The sequence below is a fragment of the Manis pentadactyla genome, chromosome 2 (genome assembly GCF_030020395.1).
Source record: "Manis pentadactyla isolate mManPen7 chromosome 2, mManPen7.hap1, whole genome shotgun sequence".
Lineage (NCBI taxonomy): Eukaryota > Metazoa > Chordata > Mammalia > Pholidota > Manidae > Manis > Manis pentadactyla.
In genome coordinates this window covers 46,023,496-46,043,245 of record NC_080020.1, presented here as the reverse complement: position 1 = coordinate 46,043,245, position 19,750 = coordinate 46,023,496, and the positions used below count along the sequence as shown (strand labels likewise).

At 47.5% G+C, this 19,750-nt stretch overlaps 1 long non-coding RNA gene across 1 annotated transcript in view; it reads left to right on the top strand.

The window, feature by feature from the left end:
* Positions 1-10,617: 10,617 nt before the first annotated feature.
* LOC130680686 (uncharacterized) overlaps positions 10,618-19,750 on the top strand; it is a 37,629-nt gene continuing 28,496 nt past the window's right edge. Inside the window, exon 1 of the long non-coding RNA XR_008993738.1 lies at positions 10,618-11,313. This is a non-coding gene — a long non-coding RNA (uncharacterized LOC130680686). The remainder of the gene's footprint in view (positions 11,314-19,750) is intronic.

Below are 19,750 nucleotides of genomic sequence, written 5' to 3'. Positions count from 1 at the left end.
CCCAACTGGGCCACTGCTCATCCTATTGTTAAGTCTCCAGGAGTGAAAGTGGCTTTATTTCCAATGTCTCTGGCCAGAGATAGTACCTAATACAGCCCCAGTAACTCAGGGTGGGAGAGGAATAAGGGAGGTCTCTTTGTTGAGCACCTTCTATGACTGCTTGCTTTACATACATGATTTATCTAATGCTCCCATCTGGCCTCTATGGCAGGGCTTATAATTGCCATGTCATGATAAGTAGTAACTGAGGCCTGGAAAAGCAGAGGATTAGGCTAGAGCCACAAGTTAGGCTGAACTTGTCCAATGCCCAAGTCTGGCAGGGTCTTTCCACTGTACCAGGCAAGACAAGGGTGAATCCCACCCTCATTCTGGAGCCCCTCAACCCTCTTTAAGATTGGGGAAGGTGGAAAGTGCTGAAGTTGGTTACTAGATGAGGCTTCTTTCAGGCTCCTGAGAGGGGTTTTCTTTATCCTTGTATCCTCTAGCTCCGTCAAAAACTTCACAGACCATGTTTAAACTGACCTTTTCAGGCATAGATGGCTGATTACTCCCAATACTGGTTCTTCCTTTCTTCTGTAGCAATAGATTTTTAGCCAGGTATGTGTCCTGCATTTCCCAGTATCCCTTGCAGCCTGGTGTGGCCATTTGTATAAGTCAGGCCTAAGATGTGTGCAATGTCCATGGAGTGTCCCTAAATAGAAGGAGAATGCTTTTCTTCTCCCTTTCATCCTTGTCTGGAATACAAATGTGATAGCTGGAGCTGAGGCAGCCATTTGAAACTATGAAGCAACCTTGGGAATGATGGCAAAACAGCAAGATAGATAGAGTCTGGGTCCCTGAGGACTGTGGGGGGCTAATTCTCAGTGACATTTTTATGCCTCTTGTAACACCTTCAGATTCAGTTTTTCAAGAATATTTGTATGGCAGATAGCCTGGGAGGACAGAAATAGTGCTCCTTTTGGAATAGAGATGAGATTTTTTTTCCTCACCAGGTTAATAATGTCATCCTCCAGGGTAATTGTTGACCAGCAGCCTCTTTGAAGATCACCAGCTTCCTAACCTCAGTGTGTCTCAGCTCTGACACAAACCCACTGTGTGCTCAGCATCCACCTGGGCTTTCTGCACTGGCCCCCTAGAACTTGGGGGCAAAGGGAGCCAGTATAAACATGAACTTCATGCTTCCTGCTGTGCTATAACTGAGTTCTGACTCAGGAGCCCTGTGTCTTCTGCAAGCATCTGTGAAACTGCAATAGGTTAGCATTTTAGTTTGCAAGTAGGGAAAAAGTCTCAGACCCTTTGTGCTTCTGACAAAAACTTCATGGAACAGAGCACTATCATTAGCCTTAATGGGCTTTTTACTCCCTTTTTCTAACTTTATTGAGATAAAATTCACCTCAATAAATGCATGTATTTTAAGCTTATAGTTTAGTGAATTTTGACAAATTGATACAATTTTATTTATCTTTGAATTTTGACAAATAGATACAGATGTATTATACATCTACATCTACATGTATATGTATTATACATTATACATTATACATGTATTACACATCTACATTATACACCTACATACGATGGATATATGGACCGAACATATCCATCATCAAAAATTCCCTCCTGCCTCTTCCGAGTCAGTCCCTACTACCTACCTGAGCCAACTAGGGGGATGCTTTTTGTCACCATAGATTTGGTTTGTGATTTCTACAGTTTGAAATACATGAAATCATGAGTATTCTTTCTGTTGTGGTTGTCTTCTTTCAATCAGCATACTTTAAAAAAAAATCCATGTTTTGTGTATATCAGTAGTTTTAAAAAGTTTTAATTGTATTTTATAGAGCAGTTTCAAGTTCATGGAAAAATTATGTGGAAAGCACACAGAATTCCTATATACCTCCTGTTGTCCCCACACAGGGACAACCTCCTATATGCATTCATGAATACGTGTAACACACACAAACATGCACACATTCTCAAACACATATGCATATGCACACACATACACTTCTATCTACACACACTCATGCATCCATGTTCACACATACACACATTCACACACACAGCCACACACACTCCTTTGGGAGGCTGGCTTCTGCCGCTCGTCCAGAGGTCCTGCCTGACCACTTTTTCTAATGTAGCCCCTCCCGCCATTTCTCCACCTTTGCACCTTGTTCATGGACTTCACTCTCCATGATGGCTGCTCCCATGCATTAAGCGGAGAGGTGCACCAACACAGACCAAGCTTCTGTCCTAGGGTAACAGTGGGTTATTGTTGCTCCCTGTCTGCACCACAGGCACCTGTGATGGGGTAGGGACCATGTCAATCCTGTTCACTGTTGTATCCTCAGTCCTAACACAGGTCAGGAACATAGTAGGTGCTCAAAAAACATTTTGGGGAATGAATGAATGAACAGACCACAGGTTGTTGGAACAGGTAGGCATTCTGTGCAAACCACCTGTCAGCAGGAGCTGAGGTTGAGTGACAGGCAAAGACCCAGGTCAGAGCATGAACGGGGGTGGCTGACTGGGACTTGCCTCTCCCACTTAATGCTTGGGTCTCAGCAGAGCCTGGCAGGCAAGTCTCCTTTTCCTGCTTTCCCACAGGGACAAGGATGTGGCCTCCTCTCCTTGGTGGGCTGGTTCCAGGAAACACTCCTGCTCTGTTCCACAGAAGGCAGGCAGGCAGGCCAGGGTAGGCACTGGGCGGTAGCACCAGAGCAGAGGCACTATTTCTGCTCCAGCATGTGGCAGTGGCCCAGGTGCACTGACTTCCCAGCCCTGGTCCCTCTCCCTTGGCAGAGCACCTTTCTGCCTTGCTTTCCCCTTACACCAGGGCTGTGAGGCTCAGACCGGGAGGTTGGGCAGGAATCAGAGCCCCCAGAGGTGCTCTCCGTGCTCCCTCTCTGCTGGCTTTGGATTCTCACTGGCTTGATGGGAAGCAGGTCAGGGGCAGATATCAAATCTTGGGAATAGTAGTAGTTTGAAAATAATTTGACAATGCATAGTCAACCTTCCTTTTTTTTTTTTTTAAACCCCAGCAAAAAGCAAGTTTGACAAAAATCTTCTTGAGGTATGTGGGGGAGGGGTGGAGAAATAGAGGTAAAGGCTTTAAAGACTTGGAAACATTGCCTTAAGAATTTGAGTGAAAATGAGATGCTTGTGTGAGGTGTGTGGCTGTTTCGTGTATGCTGAAGTACACACAGGTGTAGGTAGGCAGGGAGGGAGCAGCTGTGTGTGCCTGCATGTGGGAAGCACGGCTGAGGCCCTCACATAATTGCCTACGTGTGAACACATGCGGTGTGCTGCCATGTCTGGGTGAGGGGAAGGACACGCTATGGGGCAGAGGGACATCTCTGGGTAGAAGGCCAAGGTGGTTCAGGCCTGACAACTAGCCTCAGGGAGGTGAGTGGGCACCAGCCTCTTCTGTGTCTGCTGCCCTCAGTTGGCTGGACCAGAGGAGCTTATGTTCATTTAAGGTGCTGGCTGGGACAGGCAGCTCATTGGGTGGCAGGCCACCCAGGCCAAGATGGTGCAGGCCTTCCAGGGGGGCCCTAGGAGCTATTTTTAGTGGCCTGGGATGACTCCCAAATCCTGCTGATTATTTCTGGCATCAGAAGATTGCCCTGAAGGATGTGGAAAATTTTCATTTTAAGAATGTCTGGTTTCCCTTTGGCTGTGCAAGGGCAGAGTAGGAGACCAGGACAAAGGGCTTGAGGCCCAGGGGCTTCTGGGAAAATTCACCAGCACTGAGAACATGAAATGGCCAGCTTCCTGACCTTTGGAGAGTAGATGGACTTTTAAAAAACACCAACACAGTTATGGGTGACCGTCCATCCTGGTTTGCCTTGGAGTGTTTCAGTTTTAGCACCGAAAGTCTGGCATCCAGGACATCCTTCGGACACAGGAAAATTGGGGCAGTTAGTCACCCAAGTTCCATTTCAGCCCCTTTTAGTTCTAGTAGTAAAACTAATAAGAATAAGCATAAGAATTGAACTACATGCATCATCTTCCAGAATGTTCACAATCACTCTGTGCAATTGGTACTGTTATCATCTCCATTTTACACAGGAGGAATCTGAGGCACAGAGAGGAGAAGCAACTTGCCTAGTGCAGAACAGCTAGCTGGAGCCAGGATTTGACTTGTGCCGCTCTGGAGCCAGGGAGCCCTTTATGCTGCTGGGGAAAAGGTTGGCTTTCTACTCAGGAAAAACTGAGTTCAGACACTTTCTAGCCAGGCACTTAACATGGGATAAATAATATTTTTTAAAAATGTATTTGGCCAGGTTGTCATGAGGGTTAAATGAGAAAGTGCCATTGCAAGAGGCCTGACACCAGTAGTGCTCAAGAAGTACTGGCTGTGTTTCGCACAGCTCAGTTCAGCTCCTCCCTTTGGGAACGGCAAGGCCTGGCTGTGGAAATTCGCCTGTTTAATTTGTCTTGAGACTTGCAGACTGAACCGCAGGACCCCTGGTTACCCGAGGCCCTGAAATGCAGCCCTCTCCAGCTCCCTTGCCAGGCAGTGAGGGAGGGAACCAACACAGGGCAGGGAAAAAACCTGCGAGCCACCAGCCACAGTTCTGCCCTATTTGCCTCAGCGTCCTCGCTCACCTCTGGTCTCCACATCCTCAGCTGTAGGAAGGGCAAGTAAGCCCGCCCCCGGCGGCTGGGGACGGGGTGCAGGGAGGTCACGCGGGTCCTGTTCCCGGCCACAAACCCCCCGCCCAGTCCCCACCAGATGCCGCCACCTCGCCCCCCACCAGACAGGTCGGCAGCGCGATCGCGCCCGTGAGCGGTGGGGGCCGGAGGTGCGGACGTGCGTGCGGCCGGCCGGGGCACGAATGGAATGCGGCGGGCCGGCGGAGACGCGCTGTTCCTTCCGCAGGCCGCACGTCAGCGCCCGAGCAGGAAGGGCCGGGTGGGCCTCGCGTTCCCAGCCGCCCTCTCCGGGCTGGGGAAGTGGCTGAACAATAGGGCCGCCCCGAGGGACCACCGTGCCTGGTGTGTGTGTGTGTGTGTGTGTGTGTGTGTGTGTGACCACGCCCAGTGTGTGTGCGCGCCCTGGTGTGTGTGGACCGTGTGTGTGTGTGTGTGTGTGTGTGTGTGACCACGCCCAGTGTGTGTGCGCGCCCTGGTGTGTGTGGACCGTGCCGTGTGTGTGTGTGTGTGTGACCACGCCCAGTGTGTGTGCGCGCCCTGGTGTGTGTGGACCGTGCCCGGTGTGCACGCCCAGGCACGCGTGTACCCTGGGGAGAGTGGTGAGACAAGGAGAGGACCCCTTACTGGGTTTCCCTGGATGTCAAGCAGGTGGCTGGATTATCTCATTTAGTGCCCACAGCCATCCTGGGAGGGAGGCACTAGAAACATCATTATACAGGGAACAGGCGCAGAGAGAGCCACTGAAGGCAAACTGGGTTTGGGCATTGCTTAGGGAAAGCCCTTACTGGCTCCTGCTGTCTTCCAGCAGTGGGTTTGGGGCTGAGGCTGGGGCTGGGGCTGGGGGAGAGGCTGAAAACCCTTGCTATGCCCTTGATTCCACAGTTCATAGAAAGCTTGCATGCACACATCCTTTGATAAAGTAACTGAGCTCTCCCCACATACCAGAAGAAGGCTCTGAGTTCACCAGCATATCTATTTTCAGGTGGGGCAACAGAGGCTCAGAGTAATGTGTCTACTCATACTGCAAGTACGTATTTATTGTACCAAAAAAGATTTAAGTTCCTGAAGAAAGGGAAAAGAATCACAATTAATTCCACCTTTCCTATATAAATGGTACCTCATGGTTATCAAATGGCTGACAAGGGAAATTTTCTATGTAGATTTACAGTTGCTTAGAAGCGTAGAAGGAATGATAGAATTAGAGATTCATCCTTGTGCAACCCCTTATGGATGAGTTGGGCAGCTAGAGTTACCACATCACGAAAAGCCAGACAAGCATCACAAGAAGAGCAAGAGTGTGAGTCTCTTCTGTGAGTCTCCTGATGGAAGAATACACGCTACCCGTGAAGTCATCTTGCCCAAATCCAAACCTGAATCTGATCAAGGCCCTCAATTTGAACAATTTACTGCAACTACAGGAGACAGAGGAACATGCCAAGTGGTACCTTGGGGATGCAGTCAGCCAACTTCAGATATAGGAAATTCCATAGATAAATAGCTATTTTCTTCTACAAATAAATTGTAAGGAGAGAGAAAGGCAAAAACAAATAACAAATAAATAGGTAACTAAAAAAGTAAATAAATAAATAAATGGATGTGAACTTGATAGAATAAAGGAAATTTGGAGACATATCGACCAATCACCAGGTATAGATCTCATTAGGATTCTGATCTAAACAAGTCGCAAAACAAAAATATCTCCAAATAAATGAAAACCATTTATGAAAAAAGAAATTTGAATAGATCCCTAAAAATCCCTTGGCTGGGGGCTTGTGATCTATTTTGAACCAACACTCCCAAAATGGGATTCTTGGGGTCAGGCAGCTTTCAGAGTCCTGACTTAGGGTAAAATGGGAATGGCCCCAGGGCACTGATGCCTGCCTGCCCCCTCCTCCTAGGCACTCCTGGTGGACAGGCCCTCACTAGAGTTTGTGAAAGGAGGGAGAGAGGGAAAAGGGAGAAGAGAGAGATCATTTTCTCCTTTCTGTCCTCTGCTTTCAGGGTCATCTTTTTTTAGTGCATGTGTCTTGTAGATAGCCAGGATCTGACCTTTTTGTTCTGTCTGCCCAGAACCCAGTGTTCAAAATTAGACCCTTCGAGCCAGAGGCCACTGTGATTCTGCTCCCTGGGAAATGGTGTAAACAACAAGCTCCGGTTGCTGGGACATAGAGTATGTGCCCCAATCTGGGGTGGCCCAGGATAGTGATGTCCCACACCTCTGAGGGCAGCCCTGATGAAATCCAGCAGTGGCTCTCAGGCCCAGATCATAATGGCAGGCACTGTGATGTGCAAACGCTCTTTGTTCTCTTCTCCAGATGGTCTTTTCTTTTTTTTTTTTTTTCTGGATAATTATTTTTTATTGAAGGGTAGTTGACACACAGTATTACATTAGTTTCAGGTGTACAACACAGTGATTCAACATTTATATACATGATAATTCTAGGTACCAGCTATCACCATACCAAGTTGTTACAATATTTTGACTATATTCCTTATGCTATACATTAAATCCCGGTTACTTATTTATTTTACAATTGGAAGTGTGTTTATATATATATATATATATATATATATATATTTGTGTGTGTGTGTGTGAGGGCTTCTCTCATATTTATTGATCAAATGGTTGTTAACAACAAAAAAATTCTGTATAGGGGGGTCAATGCTCAATGCACAATCATTAATCCACCCCAAGCCTAATCTTCGTCAGTCTCCAATCTTCTGATGCATAACGAACAAGTTCTTACATGGAGTACAAATTCTTACATAGTGAATAAGTTACATGGTGAACACTACAAGGACAATCAACACAGAAGCTTTCGGTTTTGTTCATGCATTATGAACTATAAACAGTCAGTTCAAATATGAATATTCATTTGATTTTTATACTTGATTTATATGTGGATACCACATTTCTCTCTTTATTATTAATATTTTTAATAAAATGCTGAAGTGGTAGGTAGATACAAGATAAAGGTAGAAAACACAATTTAGTGTTGTAAGAGAGCAAATGTAGATGATCAGGTGTGTGCCTGTAGACTATGTGTTAACCCGAGCCAGACAAGGGCAATAAAACATCCACGTATGCAGAAGATTTCTCTCAGAACAGGAGGGGGGAGGTTCTAAGCCTCACCTCTGCTGATCCCCATTTTCTCACCACATGGCCCCCTGCGACTGTGCCTGTCTTAGGTTGTTCCTCCCTTGAGGAATCTTACCCATCTCTGGCTAACCAGTCATCTTCCGGGGCCATACAGGGAAATGTTAAGTTGGTAAGTGAGAGAGAAGCCTTATTGTTTGAAAAGGTTAGCTTTTTACTTCTTTGCATATTTATGCCCTGTGGCTTCTATGCCCAGCATTTGTCTTGAGGTATCTTTACCACTTGGAAGAATTATGATACTCGGTAAATTCGACATGTGGCACGAAATTCTATTTAAGGGTTGTAATTAGGTAGGAAGAAGAAAAGCTATAGAAGTTGCAGGCGGAAGAAAACCTGGGAAGATTGATTATTTCTTTGACATATCTTCTTGTAGAGTAACTTCAGCATGGATAGGTTTTAAACTACTAATTAAATTGTGCGCACACATTAACACAATAGGAGTACAGTTATGTAACCAAAGCATACCTGTAATTACCAGCCATCTCCAGTGAAACCAAGAAAACCAGTTAGGCACCTTAGGCATTTGTGAAAACTTATCTATGATATGGTGGATATTGTCCAACTGAACTTGAACAGTCTGAGAGAATTCAGATAAATTAAAACAACCCATTCCTGGGGACTGTTCACATCCCATATGTTCTTTTAACAGTAAATAGTCTGTGGTTGTAAGATTTTGGAGCGCTACAATTTGCACTTCTCCTAATTCTTGGTTGAGTTCCAACAGTATAGATCCAGTCAAATTTGTTGTTTTACTGTATGCACAGGCCAGCTTAGATATCTCCTTCCTCATTCCCATGGCAAGTCCAGGAACTGGTAGGATGAGTGCATCTACAGCTGTAGCAGTGCGTGGATCTTTGTTGGGGTTTTTTTTTGCTGATCATCTTCTGGCATGAGTCTTCCTGAGAGTGCTGATGTTGGAAGTTCTTTTTCATATCGTATCTTAGTTCATTTTCGGGGTAGCCAAATTAGGCCTTGATCCTCTGTATAAACACAAACAGACCCTTTGCCCACACTTTTATATGCCCTTTATATCATTGTGTAGAACTCATTGGAGGTCACCACACAGGAACTGCTTTTTTTTTTTTTATCATTAATCTACACCTACATGACGAATACTTTGTTTACTAGGCTCTCCCCTATACCAGGTCCCCCCCATATACTCCTTTACAGTCTCTGTCCATCAGCGTAGCAAAATGTTGTAGAATCACTACTTGTCTTCTCTGTGTTGTACAGCCCTCCCCCTTCTCCCACAGTCTTTTCATTTTAAAGTTGGGAAATGGAGTTGCCATGAGCCTTGCCCAAAGTTGGACAGCAAGTTTTTATTATTAATTCATACATATCAGATTAAAAATTTTTTATTTAAAATGGTTTGCTTTCATATAATAGGTCAAGCCATGTCCATGGCAAAAGATTCAAAAGTAGCAAAGGATCTGATCTGTGATGAGTGATTTCTTTCCACACTACCCCCAGTCTCCTAATTCTCCATTTGAAGAACTGATGTGATCAGTTTCTCCTGCATCCTTCCAGAGGTGGTGGCCAGCCTATCTTAGCAAGATTCCACAGGAGAACTAGGTCTTAACACAAGATGGTTGTATGTAAGGAATTAGCCTCTCACTTCTGCATCTGGAGTGGTACCAGTCATGAACCATACCTGGATGAACTAAGAATTTGTATCTTATGTCATTTTCCATGTTCTGTGTCAGATCCTGACCCTCAGTGGGTCAACTAAATGTTCCATACCTTTCTTCTTCCCTTACTTGGTCTTGAAGATAGCATATGGTTAGTATGCAGAGAGCTACCTCTTTGTTACAGCTTTTGGCTGTGCGGTACTCCAATGTATGTAGGCATGTAATTCATTAATCTGCCTCCTCTGATGGGCGTGTCATCTTTTGCTTCTATACATGATGCTTTAGTGTATATTCTCATTCATGTATAGGAGGACATCTGTAAGATAAATTCCTAGAGGAACAGGCCCTTACTGATTTGTGTCAGCTGGTGCTGTTGCCCAGGCTTCTTGGAAAAGGACAAAAAAGTTTTGCATCCATTCTGAGAAGAACCTGACCTGGATGTGCAAACAATCTGCAAGTTAGAGGAGGGAAACAAGAATTCCAGATGTTCAAGGAAGGGAACGAACAGTTATTATGGGTCTCCTATATGTTAGAAGTCTCTGTGTTGCCTAATTTAATTCTCACAGCAGCCCTGTGAAGTGGATACCTATTCCCACTTACTGCAGAAGGAGATTTACTTACTTGTGTGCAGGTACACAGCAGATAAGTGGCAAAACTGGGATTTGGACCCCAATGCGTTAGAATCCAAAGCTTGGACCCTTTCTGGTCCACCACCTCACAGGCTGCAAATGTTCCAGAATGGCCAAGGGTCAGGATGACATGTTGCCCACCCTCAGGGAGTATCACTCACATTGAAATCTGGGTGCTCAGCATCCTGACATTGTACAGTGCACAGTCTGTGAGGCTGTACATGGCAACCCTGCTGGGATGCCCACACTTTGCTCTCAACAACAACAAAAATCACTGAACATGAGCATACAACAGCAAATCAGTTGAGTCATGATTTCTTTCTCTCATGTGTCCATTAAGAGGTTATTACTAGATACTAATAGCATCAAAGTTGAGAGAGAGGCTGTTTCACCTTCCAGAGGCTCTCAGTCACTGATTTAGAGGTACCTAGTGATTAGAGAGGAGGATGGACTGAGCCTCTTGGGCTGAGGATCAGGGAAGGCTTCTTGGAGGAGGAGGCAGTTGGCTGGGCCTGAAGTTTGAGCAAGAACTTGCCAGGTGGGAGCAGAGTGAAGGTGGCGGTGGAGAGGGGTATTTCAGAGGAAAGAGCCAGTAGAAGGCACAAGGTGTGAAATAAGTAGACCGTTAGGAACTGCAAGTGGGTCCCTGTGACTTGGGTGCAGGGAGTGTGGGAGGAAATGGGGGGCAGATGGGAACCTTGGAAGGGCTTGAAGCTCACAGACATGTGTGGGCAGTGGGCAAAGAACAAGCCCTGGAGTCCCTGACTTGGATTTAAATCCCCATTCTCACTGCACGACCTTGCACAAGGCCAGCCCCCACTCTGGGCCTCTTGTCTGTGGGTCACAGGAGGGAAAGTGCCGTGGTGAGGTCCATCGGGGGCCCTTGGTCAGCACTGTGTGTGCTGAGCCCCAAGCGCAGAGGTCACTCAGCTGTCCTTAGCGATGCATACATACCTCCCTCCTGAGGGCAGGTCCAGCCAGCCAACCTGGGAACTCCTGGGGTGTGAACGGGGCATGGTGGGGCAGGGGAAGGACTGGCTGTCTCAGCTGGTCTGGGTGCTGGCTGGGTCAGACGTGCAGACAGCTGGGCGACTCCTCCCACTTGGGTGGTTCAGCCCCAGGCACATTGCTGTGGGGTTGGGGCACAGGGCGGTGGGAGCGGGAACCAGGAAGCCTGGCACTGAGTGCTCAAGGTGAGCCTGCTGCCCATTCACGTTGCCTCACTCGACTCTCACCGAAGCAGGTACTTTGTTCCCTTTTCACAGATGGAGGAAACCATGGCCCCATTGGCTTTAGGGAAGAGGTTTCAAGGCCATGGCTGTCCACTCCAGAGTCTGGACTCTTGCTAGTTTTCATCTGTTCTTCACTAGTTTCTTTATCTCCACTTCAGGCTATAGAGAAAGTGGAGGCCGTGGCCAGGGTTTTCTGCCCCATTGGTTTAGGTGCCTTCCAATCTTGAGATAAAGGGAGTACTTGGGGGATCTCCTCCAATCAATCTCTTGTACTCGATGCTCTGGTAGTTGCCTGTTTCAGGCCTCCGTACCTTTGCATACGCTGTTCCTTCTGACTGGAATGTTCTGATTTTTCTTTTCTACCTCACAAATTCCTCTTCATCCATCAAACCCACATTAAGCAGCACCTTCTCCTAGAAACTGTCCATGACTTTGCCCTAGACAGAACCAATTTCTCCTCTTTCTCTGGATCACCTGTGCCCCTTATCCTTCTTATGTGCCCCCTTTCAAGTGGTTGTGATTACATGTAGGTGTGTCTGTCTCCACAGTTAAATGATTAATAATCTAAAGGGCAGAGACTGTTGTTGTTTATCTCTGGACTCTCAGCCCTCACCATGTCCCAGCTTTCCCCATACACACAACCTATGCATTCTCCTTCTCATCCCCACAGCTAGAGCAACCTTTGAAAAATGTAAGCTGTACCTTCTCCTCTCTTGTGAACCCCTCCGATGACTTTTCATTGCATTGAAGAGAAAGCAAACTCTTTCCCAAGGCTGAGAAGGCCCTATATGATAACCAGCCTCTTCCAACCTATTTTCTCTCCTCCACTGGCTGTTAGGTGGAGATCATGTTGGCCTCATTGCTATTCCTGCCTCAGGTCCTTTGCACATGCTATTTCTTTGCTTAGACCATTTGTTTGCCAGATCTTCATACAGATGCTTTTTTCTCAGCCACCTCCTCTGAGAAGCTGCTCCCTTTGCTCCCCACAACTAGAAGTAGCCCTTCTGAATACTCACAATTACCTCACAGTGGTTCATTTATCTGAATAGAGCCTTTAGGTATTTTTTTCTTTCTTTAAAAAATTATATATCTTTTTGTTGTTCCATTAAAGCAAGAGCTTTATTTTGTCATTGTTGTGTCTCCAGAATAGCGTCTGGCACATAGTAGGTGCTCAGTTACTATTTGCTGGGCACATACATATGAGTGGCTGAGGGTGCTGGAGAAGGGTTTAATTATGCTCATATATTCACAGTTGGGAGGCAGACGTCTCCAGAAACAGCTGAGAGGTTTGAGGTACTCCAGCTGAGCAGTCCAGGCAGCTGAAACCAAAACTGCAGATGCAATGAGTCACTGCTGGAGCCTGGTAACGCTGGCACCAAACGCCCTCTCCGTCCAAACACATCACAACATCATGGGCCCTTGCGTCGCCAAGGCCCCAGGTGGCAGCTCTGGCATTTGGGAGCAGTTGAGCCGTGCGGGCACAGGGGATGGGGTCAGGGGTGTGGAATGAGTTAGGCCGAGGGCCTGGGGACAGTCAGTGGCCCGGAGAGTGGGGGTGGCTTCTGAACACAAACCTTGAGGAAAGTCGCCTTGAAGAATGAGCTTAAAGCAGCTGAAAAAGAAAAATTCCACTCATAAACCAGAGCAGACCACTGGGTTGTGTAATCCATTTCTATGACACTTAGCATGCTTGAGAGAGGAAATTCTCTCCTTTCTTTTTTATTTTATGACAGTTTTATTGAAATTTAATTCACTTACCATATAATTCATCCATTTAAAATGTATGACTCAGTGGTTTAGAGAATATTCATAGTTGTGCAACCATCACCACTATCAGTTTGAGAATGTTTCCATCACCCTCAAAAGTAACCCCAACCCATTAGCAGTCACCCCCATTTCCCTCTCCCCACCAGCACTATGTAACCACAAGCCTACTTTCTGTTGCTATAAACTTCTCTTCTGTACACAATGTAAATGCAATCATACGTGATCTTTTGTAACTGGCTTCTTTCACGTAGCATAATGTTTTCCAGATTCGCCTGTGTTGTAGAGTGTATCAGTATTTCATTCCTTCCTATGGCCAGGTAATATGCCATTGTATGGAGAGACCACACTTTATTTATTCTTTCATTGGTTTATGGACATCTGGGTTGTTTTCATTTTGGGGGTATTATGAATAATGCTGCTATGAATGTTCAACAAGTTTGTGCAGACATATGGTTTCATTTCCCTTGGGAATATATCTAGGAGTGGAATCTACTTTTTTTCAAAAGGAAAAAAAAAAAAAACTCCAAGTCAGAATATGTCTAGAATGTAGTAGATTTAAAATGTCATTTGTGGGTATGATATGGCAAACGGACTTCATGAGCGGGGGCTACAGCAGTGCCCGGCACATACCAAAACCTCAGTGAATATTTTTAAATGAATGCCCAAGTTCTTACTCATTCTGGTGTCCTCAGTGAAAAGGCCTGGGGGTGGAAATGAGACAAAAATGGGGCTGTATCCATTCATTCATTCAATAAATATATTATGAATTGGATATATGAATTTAATCAATTGTTCAGTTTCTTTGACAAAGATGGAGAAGCCCCAACCCAGGTAAGGAAGAGAAAGCAGACCAGTGGTCCCAGCACCTTGGCACTCAGGGCACAGGGAGGGAAGCAGGACACTTTGCTGTCCCCTCTCACTCTTGGTGTTTCCTCCCTGAGCCAGGGACACTGTCCCAAATTCACAGCATGGATTCTTCTTGTCGTTGGGACAGGCGCAGCCGTGGAAGAGAGGCCCCACCTTCAGAAGGCCCTCGGTCTGCCTTTAAGGCAACCCTGGTCCTGGTCTTTTGTCTGATATCAAGAGCCTATCTGGCTGGTTTATGGAGTAGAGAGCATCTTGCCTTTTGCCTTTTTCTGGTCGTTGATGGATTTCGCCTGTACTCCTGAGTACAGTCTAAGATGTGCTGGGCACTTTGGGCTCAGAGAGGGGCAAAGACAGCGCATGTCCACCTGGACCTCCAGCCTGGCAGGCAGGACACAGGGTCCACAAGTGACACAGAGGGATAAGAGGACTCAGAGTGGGACACAACCCTGGACCGGCCTCTGGGGCTCATATCTGAGGACGTATAACCCTCTATGTCTCTTTAACTTGTTAGAGGCATTTTTACATCAGTTCCTGATATATTTTCGTTCTTAGCATTTTCTTGTGTATTTTTATTTTTAAACATTCACTTGTTCATTTATAAACATTTGTTGAGTATCTAGTATGTGCCAGGTCCTCAAAGGGACATAGAAACCAGTAAAATTTTACCTTGGCCCTTGAATGCCTGACAGTCTAGCAAGAGAGAAAGACAAGTCAGTCACAGAGCCCCTGGGCATGTGCTGTAAAGGGGACCATACAGGAGGGAACTTATTTTTATTCTATTTCACATATAAGTTTCTCATTCAGAATATAAAAATACACACACATACATATCTTATATATATATATATATTATTTAGTCACATTTCTCACATATGTTCTGTTCTCTGGGTGACCTATACTTTTGTAGATAATTTTGGCTTGTAAATACTATACTTTTACTTTCCTTGTCAAAAATATTTTGTATCTTTGAGTTTCATCTTTTTAACAATACATTTTATCTTTTTAAAAAGGTGCTTTTCTTCTCATGATTTTAATAGTAGTGTGTTTTCAATGGAGAAAATTTAGAAAACAGAAAAGAAATAAATACATAAACAGAAATTGCTCCTACTCTCCTATCATCCAGAGACAGGAATTGTCTACCTGTTGGGGCCTTTCCTCCTAGTCCTTCTCCTAGGCTGTGTGTAATGTTATGTGTATTCTTATTAAGGCACATATAGTCTTATATGGTATTTAATTCTAATGATACAGGAGGGGTGCAGGTGTCTCAGAGGATGAAGCATCTCTACCTCCCTTTCCAGGGAAAGGCCTTGATTTTTTTCCTTTCTGGGTCACCCACTCACCCTGTTGTGACTCCTCAGTTCAGAAGCCTGGGGCATAACCAGCCAACACCATGGTGGTGAGGGTTTTTGGAAGGCCTGGGACTAGGGTTCTGAGGCTGTGCCCAAGGTCGGGGGGTGGCCCTTGTTCACCCCAGGGTGGGGGTTGGGGGAGAGCAGGTAAATTATTATGGGTCTCCCCCCAACCCCCAGCAATGGTTCTAAATAAGGCCCTGGAATCTGCTGTGTCAAGAGACAGCTGAGAATCCATGTGGCCCAGTGTCCCCTGCACCCGGCCCCAGAGTGACATTTGTAGGGCAGGGGGCACTGGAACGCCAAGACCCGCTGCCCAGCATTCTGCCACTCTCCAGCCTCCCTGAGAAAGGAACTTCTCAGAGAAAGAAAAATACATGAAATACATGAAATATTAAACCCAGCCTAGGAAATGGAAGCCCAGGTTCCCTTTATCGAGTGGTGGGGCCAGTTTTTCACCAAGCTAGAAAAGAAAGAATGACTGTGAAAGATAGTGCTGTGACCAGTCTCATGGAACCCTCATGATAGCTCTAGGAGGTGCGTCTCACTGCCCCCTCACAGCAAGGTGGGGAAGTGGGGTGGCTTGTTCATGGGCACAAAGGGTTGGGGGGCTATGAGACAGTTTGCTGTTAACCCCTATGCTCTCCTGCCCCTACCGCGGGCAATCCCACGCCCTTCTGTGGCTGTCTTCTCCCCAGGCACTGAGGGTTCTGCAGGATTAATTCCCCCAAGCCTCTGCTCCTCCATCCCCCTTACCTCTTCCCTCCATCATTACACAGGCAGGAAAGACGTGTCCCAGATCTGGGCTTCCCAGCAGCCCCCCAGCTCTAGCCTTCACATATAAATATTTATCTAGCAAACTAATAAATGTAGAGAGGAGGCCTGCAGATAAAATCAGGCTGGAGCAGAATCCTTCACCCATTTCTCCCGGAGGTCTCTGCATGCACAGCTGCCTGGGCCCCTGTGTGTGTGTGTAGGGGGCTGGGCTTGTGGGGGCAATAAAAGAGTCAGATGGTGGAATGCAGTGATTTGACACACAGATTCCTGAGCCAGGCTGTCTGGGTCTGAGTCCCACCTTCTTAGCTGTGTGAATTCGGGAAAGCTACTACCCCTCTCGGTGCCTGTCTCCTCCTCTTTAAAACAGCAGAGTGGTAAATAGTGTATATCTCCTAATTAATGCAATAGCGCTGGTACAGGGGCCAGCACAGTGCATGGGACAGAGCAAAAGTCTTTAAAGTGAAATAAAATATTTGGGAAACCAAGTCAAGATTCCAAGAAGGGAGAGGCCACTTGTACTAGGAGGCTCCTTAGAGGAGGTAACATCTGAACTGTTCTGGAATTCTGCATAAAATCCTCCACTGACTCCTCTGCTGTTCTCAGAACCAACACAGAGCGGGTTTGTTTATTGTTTCCATGGCTCACAAGGCTCCACAGGGTCTGGAATTCAAACTAACCTCTCAGTTTTGCCCCCATGAACCTGCCTTGCTTGCATGTGTCCCGTCACAGCCCCACTACCCACTTCAACCCCCAGCAGAGCCCAGCCCCAAACTCTGGAGTTGTTTTTGACTCCCTTGCTCTCTCTCCTACTTTACAGCCTGTATCGCACAGCTGTCCCTCTAAAGCATACCCTCCAACCAACCACCTCTCATGGCAGCCACCAGCGCTGGTCCCTGTGGCCTGGCTGGCCCCTCCGCCTCTCTGCGGCAGGAGCCTACTACTCGAGTCCCACTTCTGCTTGCACTCCGGGCCCACAGGCTGCCGGAGAGGCCCCTTCAAAACACATCTCTGATAATGCCCCCTCTGCTTGCAAGAACCCCCAGCTCTTACCTCTCACCGAGCTCCAGGCCTCAGCATCTGGCTCCCAGCCAGCCTCCTGTCCTCTCGGGTCATCAGTCATCTGCTTTAACAACACAAGTGTGCATGCTGTTTCCCCCAAGAGCCTGTGCACCTGCCTCCCCTCCCCCAAAATGCCTTTCTCCAGATGCTCCCATGCAGGGTGCTTTCCCTTCCAGGGCTCTGCCCACATGTCACCCCCTTAGAGCCTCCCTGGAGTACCTCTGCAGTACCCCAAACTCTCTCACACATGTACACCCTCTCATCTCCTCTTCACCTCTTTCTGACCTTATTTTCTTCAAAATGCTTATTTCCACCTGAAATGATATTTTAATTTTATTTATAAAATATATTCACAATTTTTAACATTACTATATTGTCTGTCTCTCTCTAAAGCATCAGCTCCAGGAAAGCATGACTGTTGAAGGAAAGAGGGAAGGAGAAGGGAATTCAGGGTCAGATCTGGCTGGGTGGAGGCAGGAAGGAGGGGAGAGGTGAACCCCAGGCATGAAGCCATTTGGGGGGAACAGTAGTCTGACTCAGAGAGAAAGCATGGGGTATTGTGGAATCTGAGGCTGGGGTATGATTTTAGGAACAAAATGCAAGGAGCTTTAACCACTAGAAAAGGGACCCGTGGAACCAAGAAGCAGAACTCAGTATTGACCCTAAAACCCCGTCCTCACTGGAAGGCAGGTTAGCTTCTAGAAAGGACAGTGAAGGTCAGGCCTATCATCATATTCCAGCCTTGGTCTGAGCTGCCCTCCCTACCATCCCACTCAGGAGCTGAGGAGGGTGTGGACCCAGGATTCGGAGCCAAGAGGCCCTCACAGTGTCACACCCTCTGGAATGCTGTGGCTGCGATTAACTCGCTCCAGATTCACACAGTTCCCGTCAGAACATGAAACCAGAGGAAAAAACCCACGAGGCCCAGCCTGATCAGTGCAGAGCTTAGCAACAGCACAACAAGCTGTAGGCAGCCCCTTCTGCAGTCGAGGTGCTTTCCACCAGGCCTGGGGCTTGGGAGCTCGGCTTTGGCTCTGCAGCCGCTGCCCCCCACCCCTACTGTACCCCCGCTGTCAGGGCAGTGGAGCTGGGGCTTATGGCTGAAAACCCCAGCATCCCCCAGGTGCTCCCTGTGGGGGACCTGAGAGGCAAGGCCGGTCCTGGCCACCTCGGGCCCCCTAGGTCACTCTGCTGGCTGATGGCCTCTCAGGGCCACGCCCTTGCCAGCTGACAAGGGGATGGGGGACTTCAGAATTTCGGCAACATCCAGATCATCCCAGCATTGGTCAGTGAGTCACAGCCTTGGGTCTTCACCATCACATCTGGAGGCGAGGAGCATGGCTGGCCCCTGACCTGGTTCCTCAGTCCCTCCTCCCTCCTTCCAGGCCAGCTTCACACTCACTGGAATGGCATGATTATATCATAAAATACCTCAAGCATATGGAAAAATGCAGAAAATCATATTGCACACAAGTACCCCTCACTCCTACTTGACCCTTAATGATTTGTCTTATTTGCTTCAGATCTTTCACTTTCTCTCTCTAAAAAAAAAAATCCAATGTATAAGATTCTTGTGAACACAGCCATGGTAGGTGGCAGTGGTGGGTGTCCCCAAGCCTATCTGGGGAAGTGTGAACAGCTGGCAGAGTGGGAGAGAAGGCTCTGAAAGGGAAGCATGGCCCATATCAAAGCCCACTGGGTCAGTTATGAAGGGTGCCTGGCAGACCTCTAATAGGCTTGCCACGGAGGAGGTGCTCAAGAAGTAGTGGTTTTCCTGGGACTGCTGGGTCCCAACCACCCGGCCTGTGAGGCAGGCTGCCTGCAAATGGGGGAAAAATGCCCAGACTAGGGCTCAAGGTCACTTGCCCAGGAAGGGGACCAGGACTGTGAGCCTTTGAGGGAGCACAGAGAGGACAGCCACCAGCCTCCCAGGGCCAGCCCTTCCCGGCATTGCAGGGAGGAGGGCCATCTCCAGGCTGGGTCCCTCCAGGGGTGCTGAGAACAAGAGCCTACTGAAGAACAGGGACTGCGAGGGAAGTCACCTTGATTTCCCGGATGCGGCCACTTGGGGGATTTGAGGGAGGTGCAGGAGTGTCTTCAGGGATGGGAGTCTCTGGGCTTGCCCCGACAGCCCCTTTCCCTCCCTCCGTGACAGCTGTGACCTGGCCCGGTTGAACCTGCTATGGCCTTCTGCAGTGGCAGGGACTTAGGGAAGACGCACTGCAGCTAGTGGGTGAGGTTAGAGCCCAGAAATGCAGCAGCCCCCATGTCTGTTCGCCTGACTCATCGACCCTTTGACTTCGTGATTATGCAGCTTACCAAGGACAGAGCACCCAGTCTTGTCCTCCCAGGGCCCTAAAACCCCTATTCAGAGGCAGGGTGGTGGGTAGGTCCCCTGGAGCCCCAAATCCCTGGATGGAGTCCCTGCCCCACTACCAACTAGCTGCATGGGCCCGTGCAGGTAGTTCCCCCAAGCCTTAGTGCTTTGTCAGCTGAGCTGAGGGGACTAAGTGACCAAGCTGGCACATTCTTGGCACCCCAAAGATGGCAGCCCTTATTGCAGTAAACACTTGGGCATTCCTGCCACCCTCCAGACCACTGTTTTGTTCTAAAGCAACAGCTCTCAAAT